The sequence below is a fragment of the Acanthochromis polyacanthus genome, chromosome 5 (genome assembly GCF_021347895.1).
Source record: "Acanthochromis polyacanthus isolate Apoly-LR-REF ecotype Palm Island chromosome 5, KAUST_Apoly_ChrSc, whole genome shotgun sequence".
In the NCBI taxonomy this organism is placed as follows: domain Eukaryota; kingdom Metazoa; phylum Chordata; class Actinopteri; family Pomacentridae; genus Acanthochromis; species Acanthochromis polyacanthus.
The window spans coordinates 102072-124274 of record NC_067117.1 but is presented as its reverse complement, the minus strand read 5'-3'; the positions used below and the strand labels follow the sequence as shown (position 1 = coordinate 124274).

Genomic DNA, 22203 nt, shown 5'->3' with positions numbered 1-22203 from the left:
TGCAGCTCTGTGGAACCAGAACATCATGAAGGAGAGAATCAGAGATGTCTTCTGTCAGTGAGAAGGGTTAGGGTTAGGACACCAGAGGGAGAAAAAATATTTATTGGAAAAACCAGAAACCTTCATGTCCACCATGTTTCCTCAGATGTTAAACTGTGAACTAATGTTATCTCCTCATCATCTGTAGATGTTTCTCCATGCTGGATGGATCTCCAACAACCTGCTGCTCTGTTCTCTGGTTCTGCTGCATTTATTTATTGGTTTTTCTCTCAGTCCCTGTGTGGAAACACTGCCTGCAGATGCTGCAATTCACAGATTTTCCCTGAATGCCTCACTAGTCTCCAAACCTTAGATTGAGTCCAATAAGGAGGTCTGATGTCACATTTACCTGAAACCCGGTGAGTTTATCCACCTAGACTGTTTTCTGCATTTAAAATGTTTCATATCCCATTTGGTCATGAAGTGGTGAAGAAGCTAATGAATATTCAGGGTTTGGTGAAAAGTTAATGAATATTCATGACGTGGTGAGAAGTTAGTGGTGTCGCTCTGACACTTTGTCCAAACTGTAGAACTTTCAGTGAAACCTTCTGTAATAAATCCAACAGCTGGTTTTTAGGAACTTCTGAGGACAGTTGGCAGGAACTTTTGTGTAAAATCCAGAGAATGTAAAATATTATTTTAACATAAAAAGCCGTGAAAAGCTGCAGAGCGACTGTGTGACAGATTAATAAAGAAACAGCTGCTTAATAAAATGTGAGTCACCAGTCCCGCTTGATTTGAGAACAAGATGATGAACATCTGATAGCAGAATTGTTGTGTTACTACACAGAATAATCAGGATGTGTTTCACATGGTGGCTGCAGATGATTCCCAGCATCGCTCAGACATCATCAAACATTTATAGGAAGCAGCAGTGAGTTCACCAGTTTAATGACAGAATTCTCCAAGCTTGAACTGGTCTCTGAGCTGAAGGAGCCGACGGAGGTGCATGTGTTTGCTGTGAAACGTTTAGTTTGACTTTTATACTGGAGACTTTCATTTGTGGAAAAAGTAAAGCTTCTATTGCAGTGAACAAACGGTTTGAGTATCTGTTCTTTCTAAGAAACACACACACACACAAACCAGTATCAACAATCCACCTGCAGCAGGTAGCTCAGATCCAGGCCTCAGGACCTCATTACAGTTCTACTCTTTCATGTGTGTTCGGAAGCAACGTCCATCTGAGAGTAGATCCACCAGCAGGAAGGATCTCGTCTGGAGAAGCTAACCTTGATCAGAGCGGTCATTATCTCAGGCTGATACACAACTAATATTATTGATGGAAAACAACCAAGCAGACACTAGAAGTGAACACAAAGACACACCAAACACCGTAGAACACATAACATGTGGCTCAGTGTGCCACATGTTTAGTTATTCCTCTGCCTCCTTTAGTGATAACGATATGTGTAATAAGTGCAGCCTTTTTGTAGTTCTGGAGGCGAGGCTCTCCGAATTGGAATCGCGGCTCCGCACCATGGAAAATAACCCGCTAGCAGCTAGCCAGGCCCCCTTAGCCGGTGCGGACCGCAATAGCTTAGCTAGTGTAGCATCTGTTAGCCGTCCCTTTGCAGCGCCCGAACAGCCGGGTGGATGGGTGACAGTTCGTAGGAAAAACAGTCCTAAACTCAAGCCTGCTGTCCCGGCTCACCACAAACCGCTTCATGTTTCTAATCGTTTTTCCCCGCTCAGCGACACACCCGCTGAGAAACCAACTCTGATCATTGGCAGCTCCATAGTCAGAAACGTGAAGCTAGCGACACCAGCGACCATAGTTAAATGCCTCCCAGGGGCCAGAGCGGGCGACATAGAAGCAAATTTGAAACTGCTGGCTAAAGATAATCGTAAATATAGTAAGATTGTTATTCACGTCGGCGGTAACGACACCCGGTTACGCCAATCGGAGGTCACCAAAATTAGCGTGGCATCGGTGTGTACTTTCGCCAAAACCATGTCGGACTCTGTAGTTTTCTCTGGACCCTTGCCTGATCTGACCAGCGATGACATGTTTAGCCGCATGTCGTCGTTTCGCCGCTGGTTGTCTATGTGGTGTCCATCAAACGACGTGGGCTTTATTGATAATTGGAGCTCTTTTTGGGGAAAACCTGGTCTGATTAGGAGAGACGGCATCCATCCCACTTTGGCTGGTGCAGCTCTCATTTCTAGGAATATGGCTGATTTTATTAGTACTCCTAAAGCATGACAACCCAGAGTTAAGACCAGGATGCAGAGCTGTAGTCTTATACACCTCTCTGCAGTTTCCTCACAGCTGTCACCCTCCAGTAATTCAGTTAACTTTATTGAGACTGTGTCTGTTCCCCGACCACCAAAATTCAATAAATTACACAAATCAAAAATATACAAAAGAAATAGTAACCACAAAAATTTAATAAAAATTAATACCACTATTTCAACAGAACACAGAGACAGGAAAATTAAATGTGGTCTGTTAAATATTAGATCTCTCTCGTCTAAATCTCTGCTAGTAAATGAGTTGATAACTGATCACCAGATTGATTTGTTCTGTTTGACTGAAACCTGGTTGCAGCAGGAAGAATTTGTTAGCCTAAACGAATCAACTCCCCCTAGTCATATTAACTGTCATATTCCTCGAATCACAGGCCGAGGAGGAGGAGTAGCAGCAATCTACCATTCTAGTTTAAAATTGAACCAGAGACCTAAACCTGATTACAGCTCATTTGAAAATCTCACTCTTAGTCTCTCTCATCCAAATTTGAAAGCTCAGAAACCAGTTTTATTTGTTGTTATATATCGTCCTCCTGCTCCTTATTCTGAGTTTTTATCTCAATTCTCAGACTTTTTATCTGAATTAGTGCTCAGTTCAGACAAAGTTATTATTGTGGGTGACTTTAACATTCATGTTGACATAGACAGCGACAGCCTTATAACAGCTTTTAATTCATTATTAGACTCAATTGGGTTTTCTCAACATGTAAATAAACCAACTCATAGTTTTAATCACACTCTTGACCTTGTCCTGACTTATGGCATAGAAATTGAAGAGTTAACAGTATTTCCCCAGAACCCTCTTCTTTCTGACCATTTTATGATAACATTTCAATTTAAAGTAAAGGATTGTTTAGCAGCTGAGAACAAATATCATTACAGTAGGTGTTTGTCTGACAATTCAGTATCTAAATTTAAGGAAATAATACCCTCACTGTTTACTTCAGCAACATTTACTGATAAATCAGAAGGCAATTATTATTATTTTACCCCCACAGAAGTGGATTATTATGTTAATATTGCTTCAGCCTCACTGCGTACAACTCTTGATAGTGTTGCACCTGTAAAAAAGAAAGTTATATCTCAGAGAAGACTTGCTCCTTGGTATAATTCCCAGCTGCGGACTTTAAAGCAGGCATCCCGAAAGCTGGAAAGAAAGTGGTATTCCACTAATTCAGAGGAAGTGTATGTGGCTTGGAAAAATAGTCTAGTAATCTATAAAAAAGCTCTTCGTAATGCCAGGACAACTTATTATTCATCTTTAATAGATGAGAACAAGAACAACCCTAGGTTTCTCTTTAGCACTGTAGCCAGGCTGACAAAGAGTCAGAGCTCTGTTGAACCTTGTATTCCTTTAGCTTTAACCAGTAACGACTTCATGAGCTTCTTTACACATAAAATAGTTATGATTAGAGATAAAATTAATCTGGCCCTTCCTACAAATGTCACAGATGCTTTTGAATTGGCTGTTAGACCTGATGAATCTTTAGAATTCTTCACTCCTATATGTCTCTCTGAACTAATTTCAACAGTTTCTACATCCAAACCATCAACATGTCTTTTAGATCCTATCCCAACTAGACTCTTCAAGGAGATTTTACCTTTAATTAATTCTTCAATGTTAGATCTGATTAATCTCTCTCTAGTAACAGGCTATGTACCACAGGCTTTTAAGGTTGCTGTCATCAAACCTTTGCTTAAAAAGCCCACTTTAGATCCAGATGTGTTAGCTAACTATAGACCGATATCCAACCTACCATTTCTCTCTAAAATTCTGGAAAGAACAGTTGCAAATCAATTATGTGAACACTTACAAAGGAATAATTTGTTTGAAATGTTTCAGTCAGGCTTCAGAGTGCATCATAGCACAGAAACAGCTCTAGTGAAAGTTACTAATGACCTTCTCATAGCATCAGATAATGGACTAGTCTCTATACTTGTTTTGTTAGATCTTAGTGCAGCGTTTGACACAATCGACCACAACATTTATTACAGCGTCTAGAACATTCAATTGGCATTAAAGGGACAGCACTGGACTGGTTTAAATCCTACTTATCAGATAGGTTCCAGTTTGTGCATGTCAACAATAACTCTTCTGAGCATACTAAAGTTAATCATGGAGTTCCTCAGGGTTCTGTCTTAGGACCGATACTTTTCACATTATACATGCTTCCTTTAGGCAATATTATTAGGAAGCATTGTATTAACTTCCATTGTTATGCAGATGACACACAATTGTATTTATCTATGAAGCCAGATGAAACTGATCAGTTAGCTAGACTGCAAGATTGTCTTAAGGACATTAAAACCTGGATGACTTTTAACTTCCTACTGCTAAATTCAGACAAAACTGAAGTCATTGTATTTGGCCCCAAACATCTTAGAAACTCGCTTTCAAAGCAAATAGTTACTCTGGATGGCATCACATTGGCCTCCAGTACTACTGTGAGGAATCTTGGAGTTATTTTTGACCAGGACATGTCCTTTAACTCACACATAAAGCAAGTCTATAGGACTTCCTTTTTTCACCTGCGTAATATTGTAAAAATCAGGAACATTCTGTCTCAGAGTGATGCAGAAAAATTAGTTCATGCTTTTGTTACTTCCAGGCTTGACTATTGCAATTCCTTATTATCGGGTTGTCCAAATAGTTCTCTCAAACATCTACAGTTGATCCAAAACGCTGCTGCGAGAGTACTGACAGGAGTTAGCAAAAGAGATCATATTTCCCCTATACTTGCCTCTCTTCACTGGCTTCCTGTTAAATCCAGAATAGAATTTAAAATCCTTCTTCTGACATATAAAGCTCTTAATAACCAATCTCCATCATATCTTAAAGATCTGATAGTACCTTATTATCCTAGTAGAACTCTTCGCTCTCAAGCTGCAGGCTTACTTGTTGTTCCTAGAATTTCTAAAAGTAGAATGGGAGGCAGAGCCTTCAGTTATCAGGCGCCTCTCCTGTGGAACCTGCTCCCAGTTTGGGTTCGGGAGGCAGACACCCTCTCTATTTTTAAGACCAGGCTTAAAACGTTCCTTTTTGACAAATCTTATAGTTGGGGCTGACTGGGTGACCCACAGGGGTTCGGCTTGTGTCTTCATTGCACAGCTGACTCCCTCTTGGACGTCCCTTCGTTCTGCCTCTAGTCATGCTGCTATAGGCCTATAGGCTGCTGGGGGACTTTTCTTGACGCACTGAGCCCTTCTCTATCTACCTTTACATTTAATATGTATACCGTTATTGCAGTACATTCACTCTGTTTCCCCCTGTGCTATTTCTCCGAGTGTCCCTGGTCCCAGAGCTGGATGCTTCAGATCTGCGGTTGATGTTCCACCAGCTGGTCCAGTCTCCACCATGTCCACTGTGGGATGCTGTTGCTGACCTTCCTCCAGCCCTCTGCTTCCAACTCCCTTTTTCCACCAGTCAACTCTGCATTGCCTTCACTATACTGTTATGCTAACTTACATACTGTTTGAATTTTACTGCTAGCTATATATGGAGTATGTTTAATGTCAGAGCCGTACATCATAAGAGTAAATTATGAGTCAGTTTTCAATGTTAGCTTATACTTTGTCTGTGTCACATATCCTGTCATGCATGTATCCAAATGTGTGTTGTGTTTTCCTTGCTTTCCCACCCCTCCCTCTTCTCCCATCCCTCCCCCTTGCCCTCTTCTGTCCTTCTCAACCCGCCCGGCCAGCAGGCAGATGGGTCCCCCCTATATAGAGCCGGGTTCTGCTCGAGGTTTCTTCCCTGTTAAAAGGGTGTTTTTCCTGCCACTGTCGCCTTTGGGCTTGCTCTGGGGGTCAGGCATTTGGGTTCTGTAAAGCGTCTTGAGACGAGTTGACTGTAATTGACGCTATATAAATAAAATTGAATTGAATTGAATTGAATAAAAACTACTACTGGGGTGTTCCACTTCAGAACATCTGGGACTGAAGTCGTTCCAACACTTGAACTGGTAAGAAGAATCTCAAAGCAGTTTGTGTTGAGGGCTGCAGTTTGTCTGGACTTTGTGTAGCTGTGTTGTTGGTGTTGTTCCATTTGAAGCTAGTCACTGACCTAAACGTTTGTTTGCTGAACTTTCTCAGCTTCATGTCATATTTTTCATTATTTCAGAGCCACAAAACATGAATCAGAAGAAATGTCAGCGAAGCTTTTTCTCTAAAAATTGCTTCTGGATGAGAAAGTTTGAAATCTTTACCCTGAAAACAGAGAAGTCAAATATTCTGCATTTTCTATAACACTGAAAGGAAAACAAATGAAGACATTTATCTTTCTTTTGTTGCATTTGACAGTTTTGTGGTATTTAAAGCTGAATGTATTATTTTAATTTCATTTTTGATGTTGAATTCTGCCCCGATCGTTGTTACTTTTATAATCACCTATTTGTCATTCAGCTTTTTATTATTCATTCAGAACTAAAGGGTACAAAAATAAGGAGAAACTCAACAATGAAATAAATCATTAATATTGTGAAATTACAAATTTAAAACCTTGTTCTGTTTGATATTTTTGCTGACTTTCTTTTAAAATCATCACATTCATCCAAGATTATTTGCTCCAGCCTCTGAATGGGAATTTGTCCTCCTTTTTAGAGGAGTTTTACACTCAGAACATGAAAAGAGATTTAAAGATGCAGAAATAAAAACCCGACTGACTAACCCTAACCTTTATTTCCTCTGTCGCATTTTATGCAACAGACAGCTTCAAGCAGCTTTTTAGTTGCTTTAAGTGGACTGTAGATAATTATTTAAAGCACATGAAGACAGACCTGGTGATCAGAGTTCCAGTGGAGAACATACACATCATCCAATCACAATAGATGGCAACGCGTAGACACATAGCAGCTCAAGAGCTCTTCGGTTCGGTGCTTTGTGTGGTTGTGTGTGAGATATTGTACAGTGTAACATCACTCTGTTAGACTAACAAAACCTTCTGCCACCAGCAGCTCCTAGAACTAGGATTACAGAGTGAGCGGACTGTCTCGGCTGAGTTTTCCTGCTTCCCAGTGGACTCCATGAGGCCCACTGGCTCTCTGTGGAGCCGGCACAGCGAAAGGAAGCAGAAGCGAGGCCACAGAGCCAGCATGTTGGCCAGGCCACGGAATCGGCCAGCATTTTTCTCACTAACGTAAGATCTCTTGCGAACAAGATGGATGAGCTGAGACTGAAGTTGTCACGACCAACTTTGTGAAGGACTGCTGTATCCTGCCCTTGACAGAAACCTGGATCCGTTCATCCATCCTGGACGCAGCTATCAAACTAGCGGGCCAAACACTTCAGAGGATGTATTGTGCATGTATAGAAACAATGGCTGGTGCACTGGCTCTCAGACTGTTAGCAGCCACTGCTCCCTGTCCTGGAGTATTTTTTTGTTTTCTCTCTTTTGGCGCTACTGTAACGGTGAACTTTCCCCATTGTGGGATGAATAAAGTTTATCTTATGTATCTGCCCACCAGTTCACCGCTAACCCTAACCATGATCATTGCTGTGTACGTTCTGCCGGATGCTAATGCTAACCCTAACCATGATCACTGCTGTGTACGTTCTGCCGGATGCTAATGCTAACCCTAACCCTCGGACTGCTATGTGAAAGTAGACCATCAGCCTCAGTTTGAACTTGTACTGTCGGGTAGACGTTACAGAGCTCTGAAAACAAAAACAGACTCAGATAGTTTCTATGCAAAGGCCATTTATGCACTTGGCTCAGGACACATTAAAGGGGAACTTCGGTTTTTTTCAACCTGGGGTCGGTTTTCATGTCATTTCATACATGTGAGTGATGGAGAAATGAATTTTCGACATAGCTCCAGTATTTAGCCAGGCAGACAGCTTCGCAAACCGGTTTTGGCGTGAGTTATCGCGCGATTTCGAAACGAGATTTGCTTTCTAGCGTCCTGAGATTTGGATACAGACCACAACAAAGAGCGATCGCCAGGTAATGTGGAGGTTTTTCTTCACTTCTCATCTCTAGTATGTTGTGGGACACTCGTTGAGACTATCTGAGCTGGTCAGTGTGGGGGGAAAAAAGCACGTTATGGCGGACTTTGACGCGGCGGGGGGGGGGGGGTTGCCCCATACTTTTCGCTAGCTGAGCTGCTAGCTGAGCTGCTAAGCTGCCTGCCTGGCTAAATACTGGAGCTATGTCGAAAATTCATTTCTCCATCACTCACATGTATGAAATGACATGAAAACAGACCCCAGGTTGAAAAAAACCGAAGTTCCCTTTTAAATAATTCTAATGTTTAATAGTTTTTATTGGATGATTTTATGGATGTTTTTTATGAATGTTTTTATAGTGATAGTCTCACATATTTACATTTTTGCTACTTTATTTTGTTTGGTTTTTTATGTCATTTATTTATTATGCACTTTAAGGACTTGCACTTTCAGTTTCGTTGTTCTAATACAATGACGATAAAGACATTCTGAGCTAACACAGTGGTAGGCATGAATATTCATTAGAATTATGACTTTAGATTCCCACCATTATGACCATGGTGACTGTTGTATTTACACTGAAAATGCACTGACATTGAACAGCGCTTTGCAGAAAGAAACCACTGGGTTTCATTCTGGACCAATCTGACACGAGAACCCTCATTTGTCCCGTCTCTATCGGGGTGTATCAGGGTGTAATGGTGGAAACAGGAATAGCTGCTGCACAGAAACCACAGAGGTGAACAGAACAAAGACAGAGTATTTATAGAGGAACAGGAGCTTCATCTCTGATCGATGGAGGCAACACATGACCTGAAGATAATGGACCTGCTCTGTTGATGTGCGTTGTGTTATCAGCAGACACACGGATGAAATAGTTTCCCACAACAGAACAAACTGTGTGTTTGACAAAAAACTAATTTTCACATATATATGTGTATGTATATATATATATATATCAGATTTGATCAGGCTATAACAAATTTAATGCTGAGTAGAACGAGAGAGTATGTTTGAAACAGTGGAAAAACACGGTAGTATTTAGCCAATGCTAGTATTAGCTACATTAACCTACAACATGCTAACACTAAGGATTCTCCTTTAGTTGTAGTTTATGCTAATGTTAACTACTTTAGCAAACATTGGCAAACATCAAAGAACTTCCTAGAGTTTTAGCTAGTGCTAATCTGTCAACATTAGCCTACAACAGTAAGTTTTTTTAAGCTTATTTTTTCCATCCACTTTATATTGCATTGTCTTACAGTGTCAATACTGTACTATTTCATCCTCATTTCTCATCCCTGCACATATTGTAAATATTATATTACTATTATTTTAATTATGTTATTTCTATTACTTGCTACGTACGTAAGCTGCTGCAACAATGTGAATTTCCCCTGCTGTGGGGAGAAATAAAGGACTTATATTGTATTTCCTGTAGTTCTTACTTCCTGTTCTCATTCTGACTTCCTGTAGTTCTTTATCGTACTTCCTGTAGTTCTTGATTTATAAACCAGGAGCCGCTTCACTGAGGAGAGTCTTTTAGTTTTCAGGTAATATGATGGTGAAGAAAATGTGTTCCTGCGGTAAAGAATCCACTGAATTATTATTTGATCCATGAACTAGTCATAAGGATCACTCAGTTCTTCTTCAGTTTGTTGCTGCTATTGGGTGAACAGGTGATGATGTCAGCAACACGTCAGTCTGTGATTGGATCAGTAAAACTCATCTACATTAAATTAACTATTATACTAATGTAGATTCACTCATGTGACAAACTGTGAAGTCATCACTGAATAAATTAAGGTTTAATTTTAAGCTTTTGTATCTGTGTTCCCCCCTCTGACCTGAGCAGGTGGTACTTTCCACTCCGACACACCTGACGGGATCAAACCACCTGCACACACTGCACACAGGTGCAGTTCATTTGACATTCATGTTGCTTTCTTCTCCTTTGAATGAATATTTTTGGCATAAATGTGAACTTTTTGAACGGACTCTGCTCATCAGATGGAGAAACGTCGGTCGAGGAGTTTGTTGGAAGATTCAGGTGAGAGGAAACAGAAGTCAGATGTTAGACAGGATTGATCTGCTGTCGTATCTTCATCAGACACTGATGCTGCTGCTGTAAACTCACAGCTTTCTACCTGAGTGGAGCTACAGAGACACCCAGTGGCTGATCGGAGGAACTGCAGCTCCACAGATCAGATCAGATCAGCAGCACCTGGTTCACACGGAAACATCATGATTCTGGATGCAAATCAGGCTCCAGTTGGTTAGAATTTAAAGTGTTTTCCTCAAAACTCAACCAGCTTCATTAGAGTAAATCATAAAGAGATCGGTTCATGATGGGTTTGTGTTTTCTCCAACCTCTGCTGCCAAATTTGAGGTTCTTACAGACGAATAATTAATTTGATGCTTCGCCATGAACCAACAGCTGCTGTATAACTATCCTCTGAATGCACCAATGTGCCTCAAACTTTACATGTGTAATCACACTGCAATCCTGATCACATTCATAGGCCAACACACCTTTTCAGTTGTGACGCCACCTGCTGAATGGACAGGAAATGCTTTATAAGTAGCCTGTACATGTTCCATTCAGCCTTAAACCTTACATGACTGATCAAAGTCCAACCCTCATCACAACCACTGTTTGAAATACATTCTCAGTCGCAGCGCCACCTGGTGGATAGACAGGAAATGCTTTATAACGGCTCTGAACATGCTCCAGTCTGGCTGAAATTTTACATGTATGATCAGACTCTGGTCCAGATGCGATTCAGAGGCCTACATACACTCATTTACAGCGCCACCTGGTGGATGTGCGTGGATTCACCAACCAGCGTGGATGCGAGGACCCGTCCATCGCTGCTTGCACCTTTAATTTTGCTTCTCTTTCTTGTCATTTTGTGTCTCTGTGTTTGTTCAGTGTCTCTTTTTTGTTGATTTTGTGTCTGTGTGGTAATTTTGTCTCTCTTTGTGGTCATTTTGTGTTTAATTTTGACCATTTTCTGTCTGTTTGTGGACATTTAGTGTCTGTGGTTGGTTGTGTCATCATTCTGTGCCTTTGTGGTCATTTTGCATCTCTTGTCATTTTGTGTCTGTGTGGTAATTTTGTGTCTCTTTGTGGTCATTTACTGTGTCATTTTGGTAATTTAATATAGCATGCAGGATATAGCAGTAAGGCAGTATGATTTTTGACTTCTTTCAAAGTTGTTTCACTGGAATCATGTTTTAATATGTTATTTTAAATACAGACACGTGAAATGAAAGAAAACAGTCATTAAATCAATACTGCGTGTGTAATGTTGAATGAACAGGCGGCAACGATATTATTATTATAATAGTGTAAATTCAGCGACATTATGGATGAGCAGCACAAGAGCACCACAGTATGATTGGTTGATTTTTCATTTTGTTGTCTCAGATTGAGGATTTTGAGAGTTTCCTGGTCATTTTGTGTTACGGTGGGGGATGGTTGAACCCAGGCGCAGACACAATAGACAGGCAAACAGGAGTTAAAGGAAATGGGATTTTATCATCAAAATAAAAACTAAGAACTAGACAGAGGAGGCAGAGCGAAAACCAAACAGTTGAACACAAACGAGCTACAGGGAAGTACTCACACTCAGGGGAACTAATAATGAAGGATAAACCAGGCTGAGGTCCATCCAAAACTACTGAGTCCAAGGGGGAAATCCACAAAAAGGGGGGAAGCAGAAAGGTCCAAAAAACTGATGTAGTCCAGAGAGGATTGGGTTTGTGGGGGACGGAGTCTGGGACAGCATGTGGGTCTGTCAAACAATGATCCAGCAGAGACTGAGGGGAAGAGCAGAGCTTAGATGGCAGAGGAGGGGAGCAGGTGAGGGGAGTTGAGCTGATTGGCGCAGCTGACGCCTATAACAGCAATCAGCCAACAGAGTGAAGGCAGACAGAGGGAAACAGAGGTATGGGCAGGAGCTGGAGTGGGACCATCACATTTTGCTTCTTTTTATGCTGATTTTTGCTTCATTTTGTGTCACATCTTGACTGTTTTACATTATTTGTGAGTATGATTGGTTGATTTTTCTCATTTTGTTGTCTCAGATTGTGAAGTCAAAAGGGAGAGCGTCCCCAAACACACCAACTGGTGGATGTAAAACACACTCCAGGCCTGAAGGGGCAACATCAGCACAGGAGTGGAACTAAAAAATGACAACCAGTGCTTCCACCGGGACACAATTTACCTGGGCACCGTCTCATCCAGCAGGCCTTAAAATGTTTGGTGATCAGTCAGTCTTCCTTTGATCCTGGTCGTCATATGAAGTAAGACACAGCTGCTGTTTGGACCGTGAGGACGCAACTGGTAGGACTAATTAAGAGAACTTGAAATGTTTGTTTTGTTTGAAGAAATTGAGGTTTAATTTAATGAATTTGGTTCACACTCAAGATTATAAAGTTGAAAGTCAATTTAAATTTATTTAGTAAATGTGTAAATTAAATTTCTTTGATTTAAAGAACACATGATGTTTGAAAATACTCTTTTTTTCCAATTCATATTGAAGGTTATCAACCTGTCAACTTTCATTCCACCTTTAAACCAAAAGCAGCAAAAAAACAAACAAAAAAAACCAAACAAGACTGAGTTGTCCGTTTGTGAGCCTCATGGCCAAACAGGCTTTTTACAAGTTTGAGCAAAGCTGTGTCGAAACACATACAGAACTTGCCACAGATTAAGAATTTAGTGAGTTTCCTGGTGATTGCGCATCTTTCTATGCTGATTGTTGATTCATTTTTTTTTGTCACATCTTGACTGTTTTACATTATTAGTCAGTATGATTGGTTGATCATTTTGTTGTCTGTGAGGATTGCTTGAGTTTCCTGGTCATTTTGCTGCATTTTTTTAAATCACATCTTGAGTGTTGCATTATTTGTGTGTGACTGAGTTTTGTCATTTTGTTGTCTCAGATTGAGGATTTAGTGAGTTTCCTGGCGATTTCGCATCTTTATGCTGATTTTTGCTTCATTTTGTGTCACATCTTTGACTGTTGCATTATTTGAGTATGATTGGTTGAGTTTTGTCATTTTGTTTCTCAGGATTTAGTGAGTTTCCTGGTGATTTTTGCATGTTTTTTTATGCTGATTGTTGCTTCATTTTGTCACATCTTGACTGTTTTGTATTATTGCTTGATTTTATCATTTTGTTGTCTCAGATTGAGGATTTAGTGAGTTTCCTGGTCACATGACTAGGATGATGTATACATATTTATTGATGTAAACATTTTATTTTAATAGGATCTTTGTATATCTTAATATAGTCCCATTATAAACCTGATTTACATCCTCCCCGCCTTAAACCAGGCACGTCCCGTTGCATGCTAAACTTAAGCAACATGAATAGACGGCACAATAGATTCGGGAGAGGTGGAAACACTTAGGATATGGGACACATTTTGGAGCAATGTCTGAACTACAGATGTAAGCAGGTTACCAAGGGTGTTGTAATCTAGTCATTTAGGTGGCGCTCTCTGACAAATTGAGCGTCTAAGCGTAAAACCACTGTTAACTACATCCCTGGCAGTGGCAACTGGTGAGTTAATAAAGTCAGGCTCAGACTGAACTGGATCTTCAGGTAAGTCTTCATCCATCGAAACTACGGTAGGTATGTTTACAGGCTCATGTGAGTTTACAGGTAAGTTGTTTGATTCATTTCCTTGATCCTCTTCATTTTCCTCCACACTTGACTCCGCCTCATTGTTGCTCGTCTCCGGCTCAAGTTTGTCAAGAGGGACAGAAATGATGGAACAGGGAGTTGGAGAATGGATTTCGTCAGGTTCACTTCTGACAGAAAGCCGGAACTGGATGTGTTTTCTCCACAGTGAAGCAGATGGCAGGTAAGTCAAGACTAACGGGGACCACGTCCTCAGACTCTTCAGCAGCAGGTGAGTCGGTGTGGACATCGGGATCAGGATTAAGACGAGTGTGTGGTCGAGTTACAGGAGACTATCCACAGGGCACATCACTATTCTCATTGGCCGGAAGAAAGCCGGATGGAAGGAGGAGGTCTCTATGGAGAGTGCGTACAGGTCCATCTTTGCGCTCAGGCTTTACTCTGTAAACTGGGAGATCTCCAGCTCTGCTGATCACAACAAAGACATCTCTCACATTTATCTGAGTTTGTTTTCCTTTGAGGTGTACATTCCTCACAAGCACTTTGTCTCCCACTTCCAATGCTGATGATATGATTCGCTGGTCGACGCGTGTTTTATTTCGTTCAGCACATTTGGGAGTGTTCTTTTAAGCAATCTTGAAGCTCTCTTCAAGGCGTGACTTTAAATCTTGAACATACTGTGAAAAGATTTTGTGCTTGTTTTCCTGCAGTGGGAGACCAAAAGCAAGGTCAACAGGCAGACGAGGCCATCGTCCAAACATTAGCTCATACGGGGCATAACCGGTAACCTCATTCTTGGTGCAATTATATGCATGAACTAATGGCTTCACATAGTCTTTCCATTTTGATTTGTGTTTTTCCTCCAGTGTTCCAAACATGCTAAAGAGTGTATGATTAAATTGTTCCACTGGATTGCCTCTTGGGTGGTATAGTGTCGTACGGCTCTTTTGAATACCTGCCACCTCACACAGCTCTTTAATTAGCCTTAACTCAAAATCCGGACCCTGGTCAGTATGGATTCTCTCAGGGATGCCGTAGTAAATGACAATTGTCCCATAAACACTTTTCCACAGTTCGTTCTTTGTTTAGCGTTGGAATGGCCACTGCAAGCTTGGTAAAGTGATCTGTTAGAACAAGTATGTCTCTGGTGTTGAGTCAGGCTCGAGGGTCAGTAAATCCATACACAGCAGTTCGAGAGAACACGAAGGGATGATGTTAACCAGTGGAGCAGATTTATTGGGCAACGCCTTCCTCCAGACACAACTACAAGTCTCGATTTTGTGTTCTACATCCATGGCCATTTTGGGCCAGAAAAAGTCTCAATTTAAACCTGGGTTAGACACCTCTTGACTGTTTTACATTATTTGTGAGTATGATTGGTTGTCTTTTGTCATTTTGTTGTCTCAGATTGAGGATTTAGTTTCCTGGTGATTTTTGCATCTTTTTATGCTGATTGTTGCTTCATTTTGTTACATATTGACTGTTTCACGTTATTTTGAGTATGATTGGTTGACTTTTGTTTTCTGAGGATTTTGAGTTTCCTGGTCAGTTTGCTTCATTTTGTCACATCTTGACTTTTTTACATTTGTGAGTAGGATTGGTTGATTATTTTTGTTGTCTCAGATTGAAGATTTTGTGAGTTTCCTAGTGATTTTTTTTTTTTTTTTTGTCTTTCTATGCTGATTGCTTCATTTTGTCATCTTGACTTTTTTTTACAGTATTTTTCAGTGCTATTGCTTTATTTTTGTCATTTTGCCTCAGATTGAGGATTTGGTGAGTTTCCTGGTCATTTTGCTTCATTTTGTGTTGCATCTTGACTGTTTTACAGTATTTGAGTATGATTGGTTGATTCTATACTGTACTAAGGTGTTTATTTTGGACAAAATTTTTTGTTTCAAAGAAAACTGCTCTATAGTGTTTTTCACAGCCTACTGTACATTCATCTTGTAGTGTACATCTGTATTTTGCGGTGTGTTTGTATCTTGCAGTGTGCATTTGTATTTTTGTTCGACATACTATGGCGTTCATTTTGGACAAAATTCATTTTTTTTTTTTTTTTTTAACCAAAGAAATCTGCTCTATAGTGTCTTTCACGGTGTACTTCACATTATCATGGCATGTTGGAAAAAATGGCATTATTTCGACATAGTAAGGTGTTATTTTTGGACTTTTTTTGTTTCAAAGGAAACTGCTCTGTAGTGTTTTTAACAGCCTACTTTACGTTAGTTCATCTTGCAGTGTGTTTGTATTTTTTTGTTCGATATAATACACTATGGTGTTTATTTTGTCCAAAATTCCTGATCATTCTTTTTTTCAAAGAAACCTGCTCTATAGTGTTTTTCAGGCTAGCTGCTGCAAGGCCTAGATGGTGCCTCCCCCCCGGGTGGCTCAGCAGTGCAGAAGCGACAACAGGTGTGCCTTATCAGCAATCCTCAGCTGGAACTAGGAGCAGGTGGAGATCATCTAATCAAGCACACCCTGCCTCAGTATAACCAGACGCCTCACATCTCAAGCGCCAGATCGTGACACATCAGGTAGGAGTCTGAGTTTTCATTAAGCAAGTTTGTCTGAACCAACATTCTGTACTAATCTTCACTGTTCTCGTCTCTTCTAGTTTTGGTTCCACCTGCTCCTAGTAGAGTCCTCTACACCTGATTCTGGTCTCTGCTTCAGCGAGAAGGGAAATCTCTCCAGGCTGCCGTAAGTAAAGTTTATTTATATAGCACTTTTCACAGATATACAAATCACAGTGCTTTACATTCAAAGAAAAATAAGATATTATAATAAGCCTCCATGATGTACAATGACGTTTCTCAAAGTCACCCACATAAAATCACAAGAAAACACACACACCCTTGGGCGTCTCCTCCATTCACCTGTTGTGTCTGTTACCCCCCCCCCCCCTGGCCCTGCACTCCGGCTTCCACCACTGTGAACTGTCCTGAGCATCACTGAGAGATTTTGAGTTAGTTGGCCATCGTTTCTGCTCTTGTACAGAGCATCGTTCAGAGTATTCTTTATCGTACTATTCCCTCGAACCTTGTGGTTATAGTAAATTGGTTCCGTTTTATAGCACCTTAGTGTCTCCTACTGTGAGTAGGAATTTGGTGTTATTTCTTTGTTGTTGCTGTGAGTGTTTGGAGCCCATTGTCTTCAGTTTCCTGTGTAGTTGGCATCTTGGTTTGTAGTTTCTTGGAACCGCTGTATAAAAGCAAATTGTGTTGCATTCAAAGACTGTTATTTCCTGAGCCAACCCGACATCGTAACTTTTTCACGGTCTATAATACCTTATTTCATCATATGGGATGTCAGAAAAATGGCATTTTGACATACTATGGTGTTAATGTTGGACAAAATTCATGATTTTTTGTTTCAAAAAAAGTGCTCTATAGTGTCAACAGCCGACTTAACATTTAATTTTGCAGTGTGTTTTTTGCACTGTACATTAATCTTTGGCAGTATACATTTATTTGTTCGAAATACTATGGCGTTTATTTTGAACAAAGTTCATTATCACTTTTTTCCAAAGAAAACTGCTCTACAGTGTTTTTCACAGCCTACTTTACCTTATTTAATCTTGCACTGTGCATTTGTATTGCAGTGTGTTTTTTGCAGTGTACATTAATCTTTTGCAGTGTACATTAATTTGTTTGAAATATGATATACCATGATATACCATGGTATTTACTCTGGACAAAACTCATCACTTTCTCCAAAAAACTACCCAACAGAGTTTTTCACAGCCTACTTTATATTATTTCATCTTGCAGTGTGTTTGTATTTTTGTTCGGCATGCTATACTATGGCGTTAATATTGGACAAAATTCATGATCACTTATTTCAAAGAAACCTGCTGTATAGTGTTTCTAACAGCCTACTTTACATTATTTCATTTTAGTGTGTTTTGCAGCATGTTTTATCTTGCAGTGTGTTTGTATTTGACAAACTACACTGGTGTTTGTTTAGGACAAAATTCATGTTTTTTCAAAGAAAATTGCTCTGTACAGTTTTTCACGGTGTACTTTACATTATCATACAGTGTCTTTATGGCATGCTGGGAAAAATGGCATTATTTCAACATACTATGGTGTTAATTTTGAACAATATTAGATTTTTTTTTGTTTCAAAGGAAACTGCTGTTTTCAACAGCCTACTTTACATTTCATTTTACAGTGCGCATTTATCTTTCAGTGTACTTTTATCTTGCACTGAGTTTGTCTTGCAGTGTGTGTCTGTATTTTGCAGTGTTTGTATTTTTGTTCAACAAACTATAGTGTATTTGACAAAATTCAAGACTTGATTTTTTTTTTCAAAGAAAACTGCTAGTGTTTAACAGCCTACTTCACAGCATTTCATCTTGCAGTGTGCATTTGTATCGTTGACATACTATGGTGTTCATTTATGACAAAATTCATGATCCTTTCTTTCAAAGAAAACTGCTCTATGGTGTTTCTCAGTGTAATTTACATTATTTCGTCTTGCAGTGTGGGTTTGTATCTTGCAGTGTGCATGTGTATTTTTGTTTGACATACTGTACAATGCCATTTATTTTGGACAACATTCATGATCCCTTTTTTCACCAAAGAAAACTACTTTATAGTGTTTTTCACAGCCTTCTGTACATTTCATTTTGCAGTGTGCGCTTGTATCTTGCAGTGTGCGCTTGTATCTTGCAGTGTGCGCTTGTATCTTGCAGTGTGCGCTTGTATCTTGCAGTGTGCGCTTGTATCTTGCAGTGTGCGCTTGTATCTTGCAGTGTGCGCTTGTATCTTGCAGTGTGCGCTTGTATCTTGCAGTGTGCGCTTGTATCTGTTCTATGGCATTTATTTTGGACAAAATTCATGATCCTTTTTTTTTCCCAAAGAAAAGTGCTCTATATTGTTTTTCACTGCCTACTTTGTTAGTTCCTCTTGCAGTGTTTGTATTTTCCAGTGTGCAAATGTGTTGCAGTGTGCGCATTTGTGTCTTGCACTGTTTGTATTTTTGTTCGACGAACCATACTATGGTGTTTATTTTGTACAAAGTTCATAATCATTTTTCTTTACAAAGAAAACTGCTCTATAGTGTTTTTCACAGCCTACTTTACGTTAGTTCATCTTGCAGTGTGTTTGTATTTTTGTTCGGTATATTACACTATGGTGTTTATTTTGTCCAAAATTCATGATCAATATTTTTTTCAAAGAAACCTGCTCTATAGTGGTTTTGTCAGGCTAGCTGCTGCAAGGCCTACATAATGCCTCTCTCTCAGGGTGGCTCAGCAGTGCAGAAGCGACGACAGGTGTGCCTCATTAGCAATCCTCAGCCAGAACTAGGAGCAGGTGGAGATGGTCTAATCAAGCACACCCTGCCTCAGTATAACCAGGCGCCTCTCAACTCAAGCGCCAGATCATGACACATCAGGTAGGAGCCCAAGTTGTCATTAAGCAAGTTTGTCTGAACCAACATTTTGTACTAATCTTCACTGTTCTTGTCTCTTCTAGTTTTGGTTCCACCTGCTCCTAGTAGAGTCCTCTACACCTGATTCTGGTCTCCACTTTGGTAAGAAGGGAAATCTCTCCAGGCTGTCGTAAGTAAAGTTTATTTATATAGCACTTTTCACAGATATAAAAATCACTGCTTTGCATTCAAAGAAAAATGAGACATTAAAATAAAGCTCCATGATGTAAAATCACGTGGAAAGACACACACCCTTGGGCATCTCCTCCATTCACCTGTTGTCTGTTACCCCCCCCCCCCCACCACCTGGCCCTGCACGCTGGCTTCCGCCACTGTGAATCGTCCTGAGCATCACTGAGAATTTGAGTTGGTTAGTTGGCCATAGTCTCTGCTCTCGTACAGAGCATCGTTCAGAGTATTCTTTATTTGTAGTATTCACTCGAACCTTGTAGTTATAGTAAATTGGTTCGTTTTATAGCCGTTAAGTGTCGGCTACTGTGAGTAGGAATTATTTGGTGTTATTTCTTTGTTGTTGTAGTTTCCAGCCACGAGTAGTCGCTGTGAGTGTTTGGAGCCAATTGTCTCAATTCAGTTTCCTGTGCAGTTGCCATCTTGGTTCGTAGTTTCTTGGAACTGCTGTAACAAAGCAAATTGTGTTGAATTCAAAGACCGTCGGTTATTTCCTGAGCCAACCAGACATCGTAAATGTTTCACTGTCTACTGTACATTATTTCATCATATGGCATGTCAGAAAAATGGCATTATTTAAACATACTATGGTGTTAATTTTGCACAAGTCATTTTTTTGTTTCAAAGAAAAGTGCTCTAACAGCCTCCTTTACATTTAATTTTGCAGTGTGCGTTTATCTAGCAGTGTTTTTTGCACTGTGGATTAATCTTTGGCAGTGTACATTTGTGTTTGAAATACTATACTATGGCATTTATTTTGGACAAAACTAATCACTTTTTCCAAAGAAAACTGCTCTACAGTGTTTTTCACAGCCTACTTTACATTATTTCATCTTGCAGTGTTTTTGTCTCTTGCAGTGTTTGCATTTTTGTTTGACATGCTATACTATGGCGTTTATTTTTGGACAAAATTCATGATCACTTTTTTCAAAGAAAGCTGCTCTAGAGTGTTTAACAGTCTACATTATTTCATTTGTGTGTTTCACTTGCAGTGTGTCTTTATATCTTGCTTGAAATACTACACTGGTGTGTTAGGACAAAATTCGTGTTTTTTCCAAAGAAAATTGCTCTATATAGTATTTCATGGTCTACTTAACATTATCATATGGTGTCTATATGGCATGCTCAAAAAATGGCATTTTGACATACTATGGTGTTAATTTTGGACAAAATATGAATTTTGTTTCAAAGAAAACTGCTGTTTTGAACAGCCAACTTTACATGATTTCATTTTGCAGTGTGCGTTTGTATCTTGCAGTGTGCGTGTTTGTATTTTGCAGTGTTTGTATTTTTGTTTGACATACTGTGGTGTTTAATTTGGACAAAATTCATGACTTTTCAACAAAAACTGCTCTGTAGTGTTTCTCACAGCCTACTTCATTGTGTCTTGCAGTGTGCGCGCGTCTTGCAGTGTGCGTTTGCATTTTTGTTCGACATACTATGGTGTTTAATTTGGACAAAATTCATGATCTTTTTTTCCCAAAGAAAACTGCTCTAGTGCTTTTCACAGCCTACGTCACATTTCATCTTGCAGTGTGCTTTTATATTTGTTTGACATACTATGGCATTAAATTTGGACAAAATTCATGATTTTTTTTTCTCCAAAGATGACTGCTCTAGTGTTTGTCACGCTGTACATTACATTATCATATGGTGTCTTTTTGGCATGTTGGGGAAAATGGCATTGTTTCAACATACTAAGGTGTTAATTTTGGACAAAATTTGTTTTGTTTCAGAGAACTGCTCAAGTTTTTGAAAGTGTACTTTACATTATTGTGCTGGACATACTGTACTATAGTGCTTATTTTGAATAAAATTCATGACTTTTTGTCAAAGAAAACTGCTTGTGTTTTTTTTCACAGCTACTTTCCATTGTTTCATCTTGGAGTTTGTCTTGCAGTGTGTGCTTATGTTGTTCAACATACTATACCATTGATTTTGGACAAAATTCATGCTCCTTCGTTTCCCCCCCCAAAGCGAAGTTCATTACTGTTTGTCAAAGCCTTATATACATTATTTTGCTTACCAGTATGAATTTGTATCTAGCAGTGTGTCTGTATGTTTGCTTGACAAACTACAGCCGTGGACACAAGTACCATGATGCTTGTGAATCTCAGAAAATTGTCACAATATAAATACAGTCATGGCCATCAACGAAACTGAAATATTTCATTTTGGTATGACTGGGATTTATATTGTAAGTGACGATTTTCTAAAATGCACAACCATCGTGGCACTTGTGTCTAAACTTATGGCCATTGGTGTGGTGCCCTGGGGGTTAGGGTCTAGGGTTAAGTGTGGCGCCCTGGGGGTTAGGGTCTAGGGTTAAGTGTGGCGCCCTGGGGGTTAGGGTCTAGGGTTAAGTGTGGCGCCCTGGGGGTTAGGGTCTAGGGTTAAGTGTGGCGCCCTGGGGGTTAGGGTCTAGGGTTAAGTGTGGCGCCCTGGGGGTTAGGGTCTAGGGTTAAGTGTGGCGCCCTGGGGGTTAGGGTCTAGGGTTAAGTGTGGCGCCCTGGGGGTTAGGGTCTAGGGTTAAGTGTGGCGCCCTGGGGGTTAGGGTCTAGGGTTAGTGTGGCGCCCTGGGGGTTAGGGTCTAGGGTTAAGTGTGGCGCCCTGGGGTTAGGGTCTAGGGTTAAGTGTGGCGCCCTGGGGGTTAGGGTCTAGGGTTAAGTGTGGCGCCCTGGGGGTTAGGGTCTAGG

The 22203-nt window shown here is 40.1% G+C and overlaps 1 long non-coding RNA gene across 1 annotated transcript; it reads left to right on the top strand.

The window, feature by feature from the left end:
• Positions 1-16221: 16221 nt before the first annotated feature.
• Positions 16222-19611, top strand: LOC127533890 (uncharacterized). The gene is made up of 4 exons (XR_007941765.1): positions 16222-16416; positions 16497-16582; positions 19131-19282; positions 19363-19611. It is a non-coding gene; the product is annotated as an uncharacterized LOC127533890 (long non-coding RNA).
• Positions 19612-22203: the final 2592 nt, after the last annotated feature.